Source organism: Sapajus apella, unplaced genomic scaffold, assembly GCF_009761245.1.
Source record: "Sapajus apella isolate SASKATOON/1434 unplaced genomic scaffold, GSC_monkey_1.0 scaffold63, whole genome shotgun sequence".
In the NCBI taxonomy this organism is placed as follows: Eukaryota; Metazoa; Chordata; class Mammalia; order Primates; family Cebidae; genus Sapajus; species Sapajus apella.
The window spans coordinates 850,476-863,847 of NW_022437003.1; positions in this window are offsets into that span (position 1 = coordinate 850,476).

Below are 13,372 nucleotides of genomic sequence, written 5' to 3' on the forward strand. Positions count from 1 at the left end.
AATGACAAAGAGTAAAGGGCAACGCACGAAAGTGATGATTCGCATGAAACTGTGCTCCACGAGAAACTCTACCTACTTGAAAATCAATGCCAACTCTTTATTAGCAAAGAAACAAACTTTTCTACACCTAAATTGCGAAGTTTTTGCTGTAGTAATGGATGGAATATATAAAATGGGTAAGGATATTGATAATTTACCTCTTGAATTTACCACAGTAGTGGCTGAATCTTACTCCTTGTTTATTTTAACACATAACTATAACATTTCAGTGGTTTAACAAAATAGACATTTATATAAATATAAACAAGAGTTCACATAAAGTTAAGGTGTAAGGCAAGGGATGGGAATTGTATTGCCACACCATTATTTAGGGAAGCAGGCTGCTGGGGCAACGGTACTTCACTCATGGCTCCCAGGTTGCCCAGCCTCTGGACAACCAGTTGGAAATAGGTAAAAGAGGGAAACCAGAATCACAGGGGAGCTTCTCAAGGCCAGGTGGGGGTGAGGTGTACAGTTATTTCTGCCCGTATACGGTTGGCCAGACCTCAGCCACAGACTCCAGCTAGAGGAAAGAGGGACTGGAAAAGCTGACACCTTCCCAAATCTTTTTTTTCTTTCCCTGAAACAGAGTCTCGCTCTGTTGCCCAGGCTGGAGTGCAGTGGCGTGACCTCAGCTCACTGCAACATCTACCTCCCGGTTCAAGCGATTCTCCTACCTCAGCCTCCTGAGTAGCTGGGATTATAGACATGCATCACCAAACCCAGGTAATTTTTGTGTTATTAATAGAGACAGAGTTTCTCCATATTGGCCAGGCTGGTCTTGAACTCCTGGCCTCATGTGGTCTGCCTGCCTCAGCCTCCCAAAGTATTGGGATTACAGGTGTGAGCCACTACACCCAGCCCCCAAATCTACTTAATGAAAGAGGAGCTGACATCTTTAGAGGAGACTGAGCCATCTGTCACTACAATTTCATATCAATTGGATATTAACAAGTTCAACATTTTCCTGTCTAAAGGTGGGTGATCAATATTTGCTGAAATGGGTGACATGGATTTAAATAACTATCCTATAAGATAGAAAGTGCTAAAGGGGCATTAGAGAAATAAAGATGAAGACATTCAGTGAAGGAGAGGATAATTTCCACTTCCATTTGAGAAATCAGCAAAGACTGTGGAAGAAGTAGCATTTGAACTGAGACTAGGTATGTGGGTAGGATTTGGACATGCCACCTCTAATTAAGCATTAGGCAGCTCTGTTCTAAGAACACCCAAGAATACATGCCATCACCAGACAATGGTGAGTTTGACTCTTTTTTTTTTTTGAGACGGAATGTTGCTCTTTACCCAGGCTGGAGTGCAGTGGCACAATCTTGGCTCACTGCAGCCTCCGCCTCCCAGGTTCAAGCAGTTCTCCTGCCTCAGCCTCCCGAGCAGCTGGGACTACAGGTGTCCGCCACCGTGTCCGGCTAATGTTTGTATTTTTAGTAGAGGTGGGGTTTCACCATGTTGGCTAGGCTGGTCTTGAACTCCTGACCTCAGGTGAGCCACATGTCTTGGCCTCCCAAAGTGCTGGGATGACAGGCGTGAGCCACCAGGCCTGGCTGAGCCTGACTTTTTGTGAGCGTCCCCGAGTCAGAATCCCTCATGCACAGACCACCCTGACCTTGCCAGCTCCTGCTGCCTCCTTGACTATCTTCCTCTTCCATCCGGGTCCCGCCCTGTCTCTAGTGCTTAAGTGCACAGGCAGCATCAGGCAGACTTGGGTTTAGTTTTGGATTTGAAACTTACTGTGTGACTTAGGCAATTTTTCCAACCTCTCTGAGCTGCACTTTCCTCCTTTATGTAAAAGACAAATAATAATAATATGCTACTTGGTTCACCTGTGAGGATTTAAGGCCGAGTGTATGTATGGCACTCAGCATGTAGGGAGCATTCAGCAGCTGTGAGATGTTATAATTATTAGCTTGAATTTTTTTACTTGGTTTTTGGCATCTTCTTTAGAAACTCCTGGCAACCTTCCCTGGCTTCTTTCTGCTTCTCTGCTGCCCACTTTTGAGCCAGAACAGATTATTTCTTGGTTCTTTTTCATTATTAACAAAAATATGGCCCAGAGCTCTATTTTCAGTCTTGCTGTACTTAGATTACCTTGACCTGCTAGGTTCATGGCTTTTTTTTTTTTTTTTTTTTTTTTTAACTAAAGCTGCTGATTAATTTTTAGGATGTCCCTTAGAAAGAGAAGGGAGATGGTATTGGCACTGATGGTGGCATGTGTGTGTTTCTCAGAGTAGGATGGAGCAAGCCCATTCTGCCTGCTGTGTCATCATCTTGGCATTAGCTTTGGTAACCTTCACAGCGCTGAACACAAAAACTTTACTTATATGTAGAATTTGGAGAATTCGTCTTCGTGGCTACCTTAGAGCCCTAACTATGGTTGATCCCATCCCATGCAGCCCACCTAGAATAGCCGCGGATAATGTGAATGGTACACTGGAAAGTTTCTATTATGTGCATGTGGTCATCCGTGAAGTGGTGAAGGTGTTAGGCTTCTGGTAAAATACTAGTGGGCATCCAGGTACCTGTTCAGGCATCACACTCGTGTGATGATCGGTACATGGTTTTCATCATCAATAAAATGTTTATTGGGCCTTCTGCCATGTAGAGCGTCATGCCTCAGCTGCTGGAGAGTAAACCAGGCCTAATGCAGGCTCTATATCCTGGCTTTGCTGTTCCTTGCACAAGGGACTCTGACACAAAGAGGGGGTCACCACCGGAAAGCCACCCGTTCTCCGCCAGCTGCAGTGTCACGTTCTTCTGCATTTGCATTCCTCACAGGCCATCTCTGGGTAGAAAATAAAATTTTGATGATGGCTTGGGTTATTCAGATGAGGAAGTGCAATTTTGCCCTTCATTTCTCAGAGCGAAACTGAGTCCACTGAGATTACTTTGAGGTCCATGCTGGTTGTATCCAGTTTCCGAGGATATCCTAGGAAAGGTGTCTGGTGCTTGCCTTGGAAATTGCTTTCCTTTCTTTGGCTGGAGACCAACATCTTCAAACTAATTTCCTGTTTGGTGCTCAGTATTTGAAAGCAGGAAATTGTATTAGCAAATAGGAAGCTTGAAATGATGGGGGAAATGCATTTGGAAATTTGGCTGCTAGGGAAATCGTTTTTCCCTCCCTTAGTTTATTAAAAAAAACCTAGATCTTATTTGGCATCTTCTTCCCTCATTCTTATTTCTATCATTAGCCATTAACAGAAGAACATTACTAAGTATGAGTCTCTGCTTGGCACTGTGTGTGAGTGGTTGAATCCCTGCACACTAGGAGACTTGTAACAAAAACAACAAGAACAACAGCTGGCTGCAAGAGCAGCAAATAGTTCAAGAACAAAAATATCTGTGTTAATGTGATTCTCTAACTACTTCATACATCCTCTTCTAAAGCCCTTATGTGTATTTTTTTTAAAAAATTTCACTAGAGCCCTATGAGGAAGGTAATATTACTTCCTTTTTTTAAAAAAAATTTTACTTTAAATTCTGGGGTACATGTGCAGATCATGCAGGATTGTTACATAGATACACACACGCCATGGCGGCTTGCTACCTCCATCCCCCCTGTCACCTACATTAGGTATTTCTCCTAATGTTATCCCTCCCCAATCTCCCCATCCCCTGCTATCCCTCCCCTAGCCCCACACCCCGCAACAGACCCCAGTGTGTGATGTTCCCCTCCCTGTGTCCATGTGTTCTCATTGTTCAACACCCGCTTAATGAGAGAGAACATGCGGTACTTCCATTTTATTGATGAAGTGTGTAATACATGGAGTAAATAATTTGCTTCAAGTCCCACAACTAGTAAATTGCAAAGTCTAGATTCACCCCTTCTCTGTTCATATTATTAAACGCTATGTTCTATAGCTTCTAATTTAACCTGGAAACACCAGAGAGAGTATGCAAAAATAAAAGTATGGATTTATGATTACACTGTAGGGTAGGCACATTTTACAGGTTGGGAGTGAGAAGGCAATTTGGGGAATTTCTGTCGTCTTCCATAAAAGCACGCCTCCTCAGAGGAGACTATACATTTGCAACTTAAAGAGGGTGAGGCAGGTGTGGTTATGACTGAGATTGTTTTGGAAATAGAAACAGTGCAGTGAGCCAAATGGGAAATGTGGTGGATGAACATGAGGTTGATGTGCTCAAGCCGTCAGTCTACAGGAAGCAAGACATTAAATGCATCGCAGAGACGCAGCTCCTTGGACCTGGATTGCCCAGCCCCTTCAGCCGGCTCCACATGGAAGGAGGAAGCAGGCTCTCGGGCCAGCCTGGTTCGGCCTCACCATGACCCATCAGCAGCCTTTTGAATGTCAGCTGAAGCAGGTGAGTCTACACCAGCCACCCACGTTTGTTGAAGCTTTTGATCTTTAATGTTGGAGCAACATGATCCAGTAACATCGATTCAGGTCTAGGAAGTTCATAAAGTCAGACTCTATTCTGGATCTTTTCTGGGATAAATAGCTGGCTGGAAGTCGCCATCATTCTGAAAGGCTGAAAATAACTAACACGACATTTTAATGGTTAATCTTTCTCATTGAACTACGTGGAAAGACATGAAACATCACACTTTAGCTATTCACTAGCCTTAATTAAACTTGATGTTGAAAAGGTCAGCGCCCTGTCTGGTGAGTTCCAAGTCACTTCAGATCCCACAGTAGGGGTGACGGTAGAGGTGAAAGCAAATGTGTGCATTGGCAAATGGGAACCTTATGCCTCTACTGAAGCCTTAATCAGGTGTGTTTCAAATGGGCCTTGCCCCAGATAGTAACACTGAGCATTTATTAAGTGCTAGTTCTGTGTAAGTCATTGCTTCGCTTGCTTTAGCTGTGCTAACTCAATCCTTAACAGCAACCCAGTAGGTACAAATTTTTAATCATTCTTAATAGATGAGGAAACCGAGACCCAGAGAGTTGTAGTGATTTGGCCAATGCTCTCCCTTTGTAAGTCTCCAAAATGATAGAGCCAAAGCTTGAATGCATGGCGTCTGACTCTGGAGCTTGCATGCTTAACCATTAGGCTCTCCTGCCTCCCTCAGTCAGAGTTGAGCTGTGCTCACATAGTTAGAAATGCACACATCGGCCGGGAATGGTGGCTCATGCCTGTAATCCCAGCACTTTGGGAGGTTGAGACGGGCGGATCACCTGAGGTCAGGGGTTCAAGACCAGCCTGACCAGTATGGTGAAACCCCATCGCTACTAAAAATACAAAAATTAGCCAGGAGTGCTGGTGGGGTCCTGTAGTCCCAGCTGCTCAGGAGACTAACACAGGAGAATTGTTTGATCCTGGGAGGTGGAGGTTGCAGTGAGCAGAGATTGTGCCACTGCACTCCAGCCTGGGTAACAGAGCGAGACTCTGTCTCAAAAAAAAAAAAAAAAAAAAAAGCAGATATCTCTGGTGGGAGATTGACACCTTCCAGGAATCCAAGTGAATGCATTTTAAGATAGGTCAAAGCATGCAGGGCACTCACATGCTGCCATGACACATATGATTCTTTCCAGTAGCCTATGGATTGGTGCAGGTCACCAGGAGGTCTGTTTGCTGAGGACAATTATTGCAGTTCCTTCAGACACCTCAATTCAGCAAACAGTCATTGAGTGTCTGTGAATTAGATACTGTGCTAGGTGTTGTGAAGAAATATGAGTAAGACATGGTACCAACCTTCAAGGAGCTTGCGGATTACAGATTTGTTCTTATAAAATTTATGGGAAGACAATAGCATTCTGGACCAATCTTTTATTAGCTCAGCACTGTAGTTTAGTGGAATCTTACTTCTATTGCCTGCAATGGTTTAGAGTGAACTCCCATGTAGTAGTTTTATTGCATATATATCTTTTGTCATCTATACTTTGTGATATATGATATATGTTGCTTATTTTTTTGCATCCTTGGTAAAAGTGCAGAGCCCTGTGCTAGAAGATGTGTGGAATCTGGGCCATGTTAAACAGAGACGAGTTGCAGCTACTTTCTCATTCTTTGTGACAGAATCTGCTCACAGGGAGGGAAGTCTTTGAGTCAGGCTACCTGGGTTTAAATGCTAGTTGAATCCTTTTCTGGCTGCATGACACCTTGGGTGACTCACTTCCCTCTCTGAGCCTAGATTTCCTTATCTTTAAAATGGAGAAAGTGATTGTAGTCATCCTCAGAATTCTTTCAGGGATAAATTATATTAAATGCAAAATGCATAATGATATTTGTCACGTCACTTGGCAAAGAGGAAGCCCTCAACACATCTTAGCTCTTTCAGTTATTCTCGCCGCATGGCTCCATTTCTGAGTTCTGTTTCGTCACGCAGTACTCTGAAGAGGCTGACTGGTGACATGCAGACTGTGGGCTCTCCCACCTCCCCTTTTGTCCTAGAACAGATCGAAAATTGGCTTAGGGGCAAGATATAGCATAACATTTGTTAGAGGGTCCATTCTGACAAAAGCCCGGCATTTCTTGTTGACAGTTTCCATTTCTCAGAAGGCAAAGGAAACGATTCCTCTGATTCTGAAGTTGGTGATGTTGTGGAGACTGGGACTTGGAGAGAAAGCTAACACAACTTAAGGGTAGAGGCACAGAACAAGGACCCTCCTCTGTCCCCTCTGCATTCATTTCCGATTCATTCCCTGCTGTGCTCCGCATACCAGCTGCTCTCAGCTGCTGTCTTCAGTCCTCGAGTTTCCCTCATTACCTCTGGTCTGATCTTGGTCTTCTGTAGAAAACCTCACCCTCTGCGACTACTCAGACTACTCCGTCAGCATGGTCCTGCCGCACAGCTCTGGGAGGTGTTATTTACATTGTAAGTACTGCAAATGGTGCCTCCTGGAGGCGTGCGGCTTGGTGACAGAGGTTATTGGCCTTGCCATCTCTACACACTCTCCCCAGGGCTCATGGGCTGCTTCACCTAGGATGGGCTTCTTACAATTTTTCAGCATGCCTCACTCAGCCTTGGCTCTGTGTATTTGCACATGCTGTTGCCTCTGCCTGGAAAGCTCTTCTCTCTTTCTTCCCATCATCCACTACCCCTGACCTGCAACCTCCCACAACAAAGAACAAGTCCCTCATGAACCCAAGATCACTCTGGTTAACTTCTACTCATATTTCAAGACACAAATTAAATATCACTTCCTTTGAGGCTTTCCCAGAACCTTAAAGTAGAATCAATCCCTTTGCTTTAAGGATTCGTTAATGCTTGTGTCCTCTTTTTTTGCAGCATCTAACACAACAGAAATTAGATTGAAGTCTGTGTAAGAACCACAGGACCAGGGCTGTGACTGGGATGGTCTTGATCTTCATGATGTGACTAAAAATCATCCTTCCTTACCCCTGGCTTCCCCCAGCCCCTCAGAGGCAATCTCTTTTAATACTTCCTGTTTGAAATTCTTCCAGTGGCTTCCTCTATAGCTTTCAATACTATATTTACTATTTCTTGATTTCTTAATGGAGATAATAATGATAGGCTTTTATTTGAGACAGGGTCTGGCTTATTGTTCAGGCTGGAGTGCAGTGGTGCAGCCTTGGCTCACTGCAGCCTCCACCTGGCTCAAGCGATCCTCCAGCTTCAGCCTCCCGAGTAGGTGGAATCACAGGCGTGCGCTACCACGCCTGGCTAATTTTTGCATTTTTTAAAAGTAGAGACAGGATTTTTCCGTGTTGCGCAGGCTAAGCTCAAACTCTCGAGCTCAAGTGATCCACCTGCCTCGACCTCCCAAAGTGCTGGAATTACAGGCATGAGCCACTGTGCCTGGCCTGATTTCTTGCAATTAAAGATGAGGGGTTAAGTTTATTTTCCCTCTTTCTCATTTTATTCTCTCTCCTCTTTCCATTGTTTGATATGCTTAATTTTTAATTCTTCCATCGAGTTATCTTTATGGCTGTAAATTATAAACTTGTCATTATTTTTTTCTGTAAACTTGAGGCAGCGACTACTACAGATTGATTGTTTTTATGCCCCCATAGTTCACAAGCTGAGATCTAACCCTCATTGTGTACAGTTAGGAGGTGAGGCCTTTGGAAGGTGACTGGGGCATGAGGGTGGAGCCCTTATGAATGAGATTTGTGCCCTTGCAGGAGGCTAAAGAAACCTGATGTCCCCTCTTCCAACAAGCGAGGACACAGTCGGAAAGCACCATGGATGAAGCAGAGGGCAGCCCTCCCCAGACGCTAAATCTGCTCTTGACGTATCTTGGACTTCCCAGCCTGCAGGAACTGTGAGGAACAAATGTCTGTTGTCCATAAGCCACCCAATCTACGGTGTTTTGCTCTAACAGCACAAATAGGCTAAGATGGTTAATCATGACTCTTCACTGAAGCAGATGAGACTGTTAGTATCCCTGTCTTTATCTCCTCTTAGTTTTTTTTAATTTTGCTTCTCATATTTTGCTAGCCCTACCCTCCTTTTCATATAATCAGATTTATCACGTATATGGAGTTCATTTTACAATGCGTTGAAAGCTACAATGTGTTAGCTTTCTCTCCAAGTCCCAGTCTCTATTACTGTTTTCTGTTATCTTTTTTATAATCGTAATTTAGACTTTTGGCTACAGTTTGATTCTGAAAGTTGAAAACAAGTTAAAGAGCTTGCATTACTTTGACTTTGTAATGATCGTCACTGCAAAGTATTGAGGTGACAAGATTCAGGTTTTTTCTCTGTGGATTCAATAGTTGCAGCTTTTGTTCTACGTAAATAGAATGTGTGTCTAGTGGGAAGGTCAAGTTTCCTTTGGCTTCATTTTTCTCATACTCTACCAATTCTTCCCCATCATGTCGCAACCATTATTTCTTTGAGCAATTTATTAAAAAGTTTTCTTCCTGGAGTTTCTGTTGCTCTGCCTTTTCCTTCTTGATAAGAGGAACATGTGTTTTCTATAGACTCAGTTACCTCGATTACTATCTGTATCTTTTGCACAGATTGTTCCTGCTTTTTCCCCAGTCTGACTTTCATCATTTTGGAGGTGGGCTGCTGCTCTTTGGGAGGCTTCTTGGATCTTTTTATCTTTTGTCTCCAAAAATTTCAGAAAAACATGCCCGACTGTTCTTTTTAACCATTCATGTTGCTGAATATTCAGCAGGACTTTTCTTTCTTTCCTTTTTTTGAGATGGAGTCTCACTTTGTCACCCAGGCTGGAGTGCAGTGGGGTGACAAACTCTGCTCACTGCAGCCTCCACTCCTGGGTCCAAGCGATCCTCCTGCCTCAGCCTCCCGAGCAGTTAGGATTACAGACGCATGCCACCACACCCGGCTAATTTTTGTATTTTTGTAGAGATGAGGTTTCACCATGTTGGCCAAGCTGGTATTGAACTAACTTCAAGTAATCTGCCCACCTTGGATTCCCAAAGTGCTGGGATTACAATTGTAAGCCACCGTACCAGGTCTTCAGCAGGCATTTTCAATCTGAAGATTTTTTTGTATCCTATAGCTTTGGAAAATTTTTTTCTATTATGTTACTGATAATTTCTTCCCTATTACTGTTTTCTGTTATCTTTTTCTCCTTGATTTGAATTTGTATGTCTTTGCCAATTGTCTCATATTTTTTATTTTTTAAAATGAGGGATTATTTTACTTTCCAGGACATACTTTCAACTTATTCTTTGAGTTATTTGTTATTTTGAGCTACTTGATGTTCTTTTTCATAGTATTCTATTTTTATCTTATGGCTTTAATTTCTTTTTGAAGACTAATGAGATTGTGTTTAGAGTTCTGTGATTTCTGAAGTACTTACATTTCTCACCAAGTCTATTATTCCCTGTGTATGTCCTCCTTCAAGGCGCTGGTTTTTCACAGATGTCAGATGGCTCAGGTTGTACTTTCGTATTTAAGGATGAAAGACCAGATTGTTTATTCAGGACTGCTGGAAACAATTCACTCTGCTCTTGGACAGGTGCGTTTAGCTGTTCCGTCAGTCTCTTGCTGGCATGAGAAGTATGACTGATAGCTCTGTGTCACAGGCAAGACTCGATGGCTGAAAGATTTTGCTTTTAGATATAGAAGTGGTGAGCTAGTCATCAGATTGGGCTTCTCCCACTAAAATGTTATGTTGAGGGAAGCTTTGCTTTGGGGAGCCCATATTCATACTCTTAGCTTAGTCCTCCCTAGAAAATCGTTTTTCTTCGTTACACACACGCACACACACACACACAGACACACACACACACACGATATGCAAAAACATTAGTGCCCCTACTCATCATCCCTTTATTGTGCCAGCACATTGCTTAGCTCTGAATAAAAGTGCAGTGATTGTTTTAAGTAGCCATATAATAGTAACACATAGCTGTTACGTATTTGATTCTGAGCGTGTACCGCTTATTAAGATATGCTTTCTGTATCCAAGCAGCTAATAGTCAGCTTTTAATGGAAAAACAGATGTGTAAACAAATCACCATCGTTAAGAGAGATAAGTGGGATAGAATGTGTTTGTACGAAGTGCCGAATTTATTGAGGAAGAGACATTAAGTCTGAGCCTCTGTGTGTGTGTGTGTGTGTGTGTGAGAGAGAGAGAGAGAGAGAGAGAGAGAGGGAGAGAGAGAGAGACAGAAACAGACAGAAAGAGAGAGAGAGAGAGAGAGAGAGCAAGGAGAAGCTGCAGAGAAGAGGTGGCATTTCTGGAGGCAGAAGAACATGGTATAGTGGCTTAACTCGAACAGTCTCTGGAGCCAGGCTGCTTGAATTTAAATCTTGCCTGTGTCAGTTACTGATAAACCTTGGATGGGTTATCCTCTTTGCCCGTTTCCTTTCCTGTAAAATGGGTACGTGATATTAGTCTTGACCTCATAGGTGTTTCTGAAAATTAAATGAATTGATACATATGAAAGGCTTCAATGATGCCTCCCACTCAATACAGGTTAGTTATTGTTATTATTGCTACTATTTCTTGATGTGGCCTCAAATGATGAGTTTATAACCAGGTAATAGGCAGGTGGTTACTCTTGGGAAAATAAGCATTGTGAATGAAGGCATAGGGGCATGAAAGTACAGGCACATTTAGAGAGGGGAGTGTGATTGGATATGACTAGAATAAAACCAGAAAGGAGCTGGCCAGATCCCAGGAGGCCGTGGGAGCCCACGAAGAAGCTGCTTACACAGCCTTCTGTCATTGTACTCTTGCTTGAGGTACCGTGCACACAGTAACACTATTAATGAAGTTAGGGAATCTCTGACATATATAATTCCTAAAACCTCTGGACCCTTTTTAATAGGTGGCATTAACTAAATTGGGAACATTAAAAATGTATAGAAATATCTCTCTGAAGAAGGCAAATAGGGAGGTGATAAAATTGAAATAAAGAGCTCACTGGTCACATGTAAGAGGATTAGACTTCAAGGTAGCTTTGAATTATGAAATATTATCCAATGTGTGGAAGGTTTAGGAAAGCAGAGTTTGGGAAGACATGAGGCCAGGTTTCCTAGCCATATAGAGCCATTATCAGATGTAGCAGCTCAGCTGTAGGACAGTAGGCGTGGGGCCCCTGGAAGTACCGAAGCAAATGCCAATGAGCATTGACAAAGGGGTGGGAAAACATCTGCCTGGGGTGGGCCCATATTATCTAAGGTTTCTTTCTTTTGTCTTTTCTTTTTTTAATCATACTTTAACTTCCGGGGTACATGTGCAGAACGTGCAGGCTTGTTACATAGGTATACACGTGCAATGGTGTTTTTCTGCATCCATCGCCCCTGTCATCTATGTTCGGTATTTCTCCTCCCTAATGCCCCCACCCCCTGCTGTCCCTCCCCTAGCCCCTCTCCCCCCACAGGCCCAGGTGTGTGAAGTTCCCCTCCTTGTGTCCATGTGTTCTCATTGTTCAACACCCGCTTATGAGTGAGAACATATGATGTTTGGTTTTGTGTTCCTGTGTTAGTTTACTGAGAATGATGGTTTCCAGCTTCATCCATATCCCTGCAAAAGACGTGAACTCATCCTTTTTTATGGTTTCATAGTATTCCACGGTGTATATGTACCACATTTACTTTATCCAGTCTGTCGTTGATGGGCATTTGGGTTGGTTTCAAGTCTTTCCTATTGTACAAAGAACTTAAAGAAATTTTCAAGAAAAAAACCAAACAACCCCATCTAAGGTTTCTGTCATTCCAAGTGCCCATGAGTACCTGACCTCTGGGCCAGAACCCATTTCTAAATTTCTCCAGTTGCCATCTTAGCATCATAGGAATGTGGTTTCCCTTTGTTTTAGAAGTGTCAATACTGAAGGGAAGGACTGGTTCAGTGCAAGCACTCAGGCTGGGATCAAGGCTCTATGGTCATTCTTGTTTGCCATACAATTGAGATGTCTGCCCAATCCAGGCCAGAAAATATCTTTAAAAAATGTGTTGTCTGGCCGGATGCAATGGTTCATGCCTGTAATCCCAACACTTTGGGAGGCCGAGGCAAGCAGATCATAAGGTCAGGAGATCAAGACCATCCTGTCCAACATGGTGAAACCCTGTCTCTATTGAAAATACAAAAATTAACTGGGCGTGGTGGCACATACCTATAATCCCAGTTACTCAGGAGGCTGAGGCAGGAGAATGGCTTGAACTAGGAGTGGGAGGTTGCAGTGAGCCAAGATTGCACCACTGCACTCCAGCCTGGAGACAGAGCAAGACTCTGTCTCAAAAAAAAAAAAAAAAAAAAAAAAAAGTGTAGTCCACTGCTTCCCAGCCTCTGATTACATACAGCCTGCATTCTTTCCAAAGAGCGAACTGTATTCCTAATGCAGTTCAGCCACATTTCTCTGCTCTGCCACAATAATGCCCAGTCCTTGCCTCATGGGGTGGGAGGGTCCTTACAAAGTACCTGCTTCCATGAAGCCTGGGCTGAACAGGAAAGACGGGGCATGCTGAGTTGCTCTTCCAGACCCAGCTCCTACTGTAACCACCTCGGCTTCTTTTAGGCCTTTATCTGAGGAATTGAGCCACCTTTTAAATAGTTGCTATTATGTCTGTACCTAGAAGTTTCCAAGCCCCACCAGCCATAATATTTAATTCTGGAGGTTTTTACAAGTCAAGTCTCGTCTCAAAGATTCATTGGTACACAAGACAGAGGCAAGCAGGGAGAGCTTCAAACAATGTTGCCTTGAACAGATGCTTCGGGGCTTGGATGAGTCTTCACAGAATAAAATTCAAATGGTATTTCCACTGGAAGATAGAGAACCTGAGGAAGCTGGAACGATATCTCCAAAATCTGGCCAGTGATCCTTGCTGAGGATACTGATTTGCCCTGTGTTTTATGCTGGACTGTGCAAAATAAACACTGTGCACAAAGAGTACTAATTGCTTCATTTATTCTTCCATTTAGCCAGGGAAACATCAGAGCTTATTCAGTCTCAGAATGGAAAATTA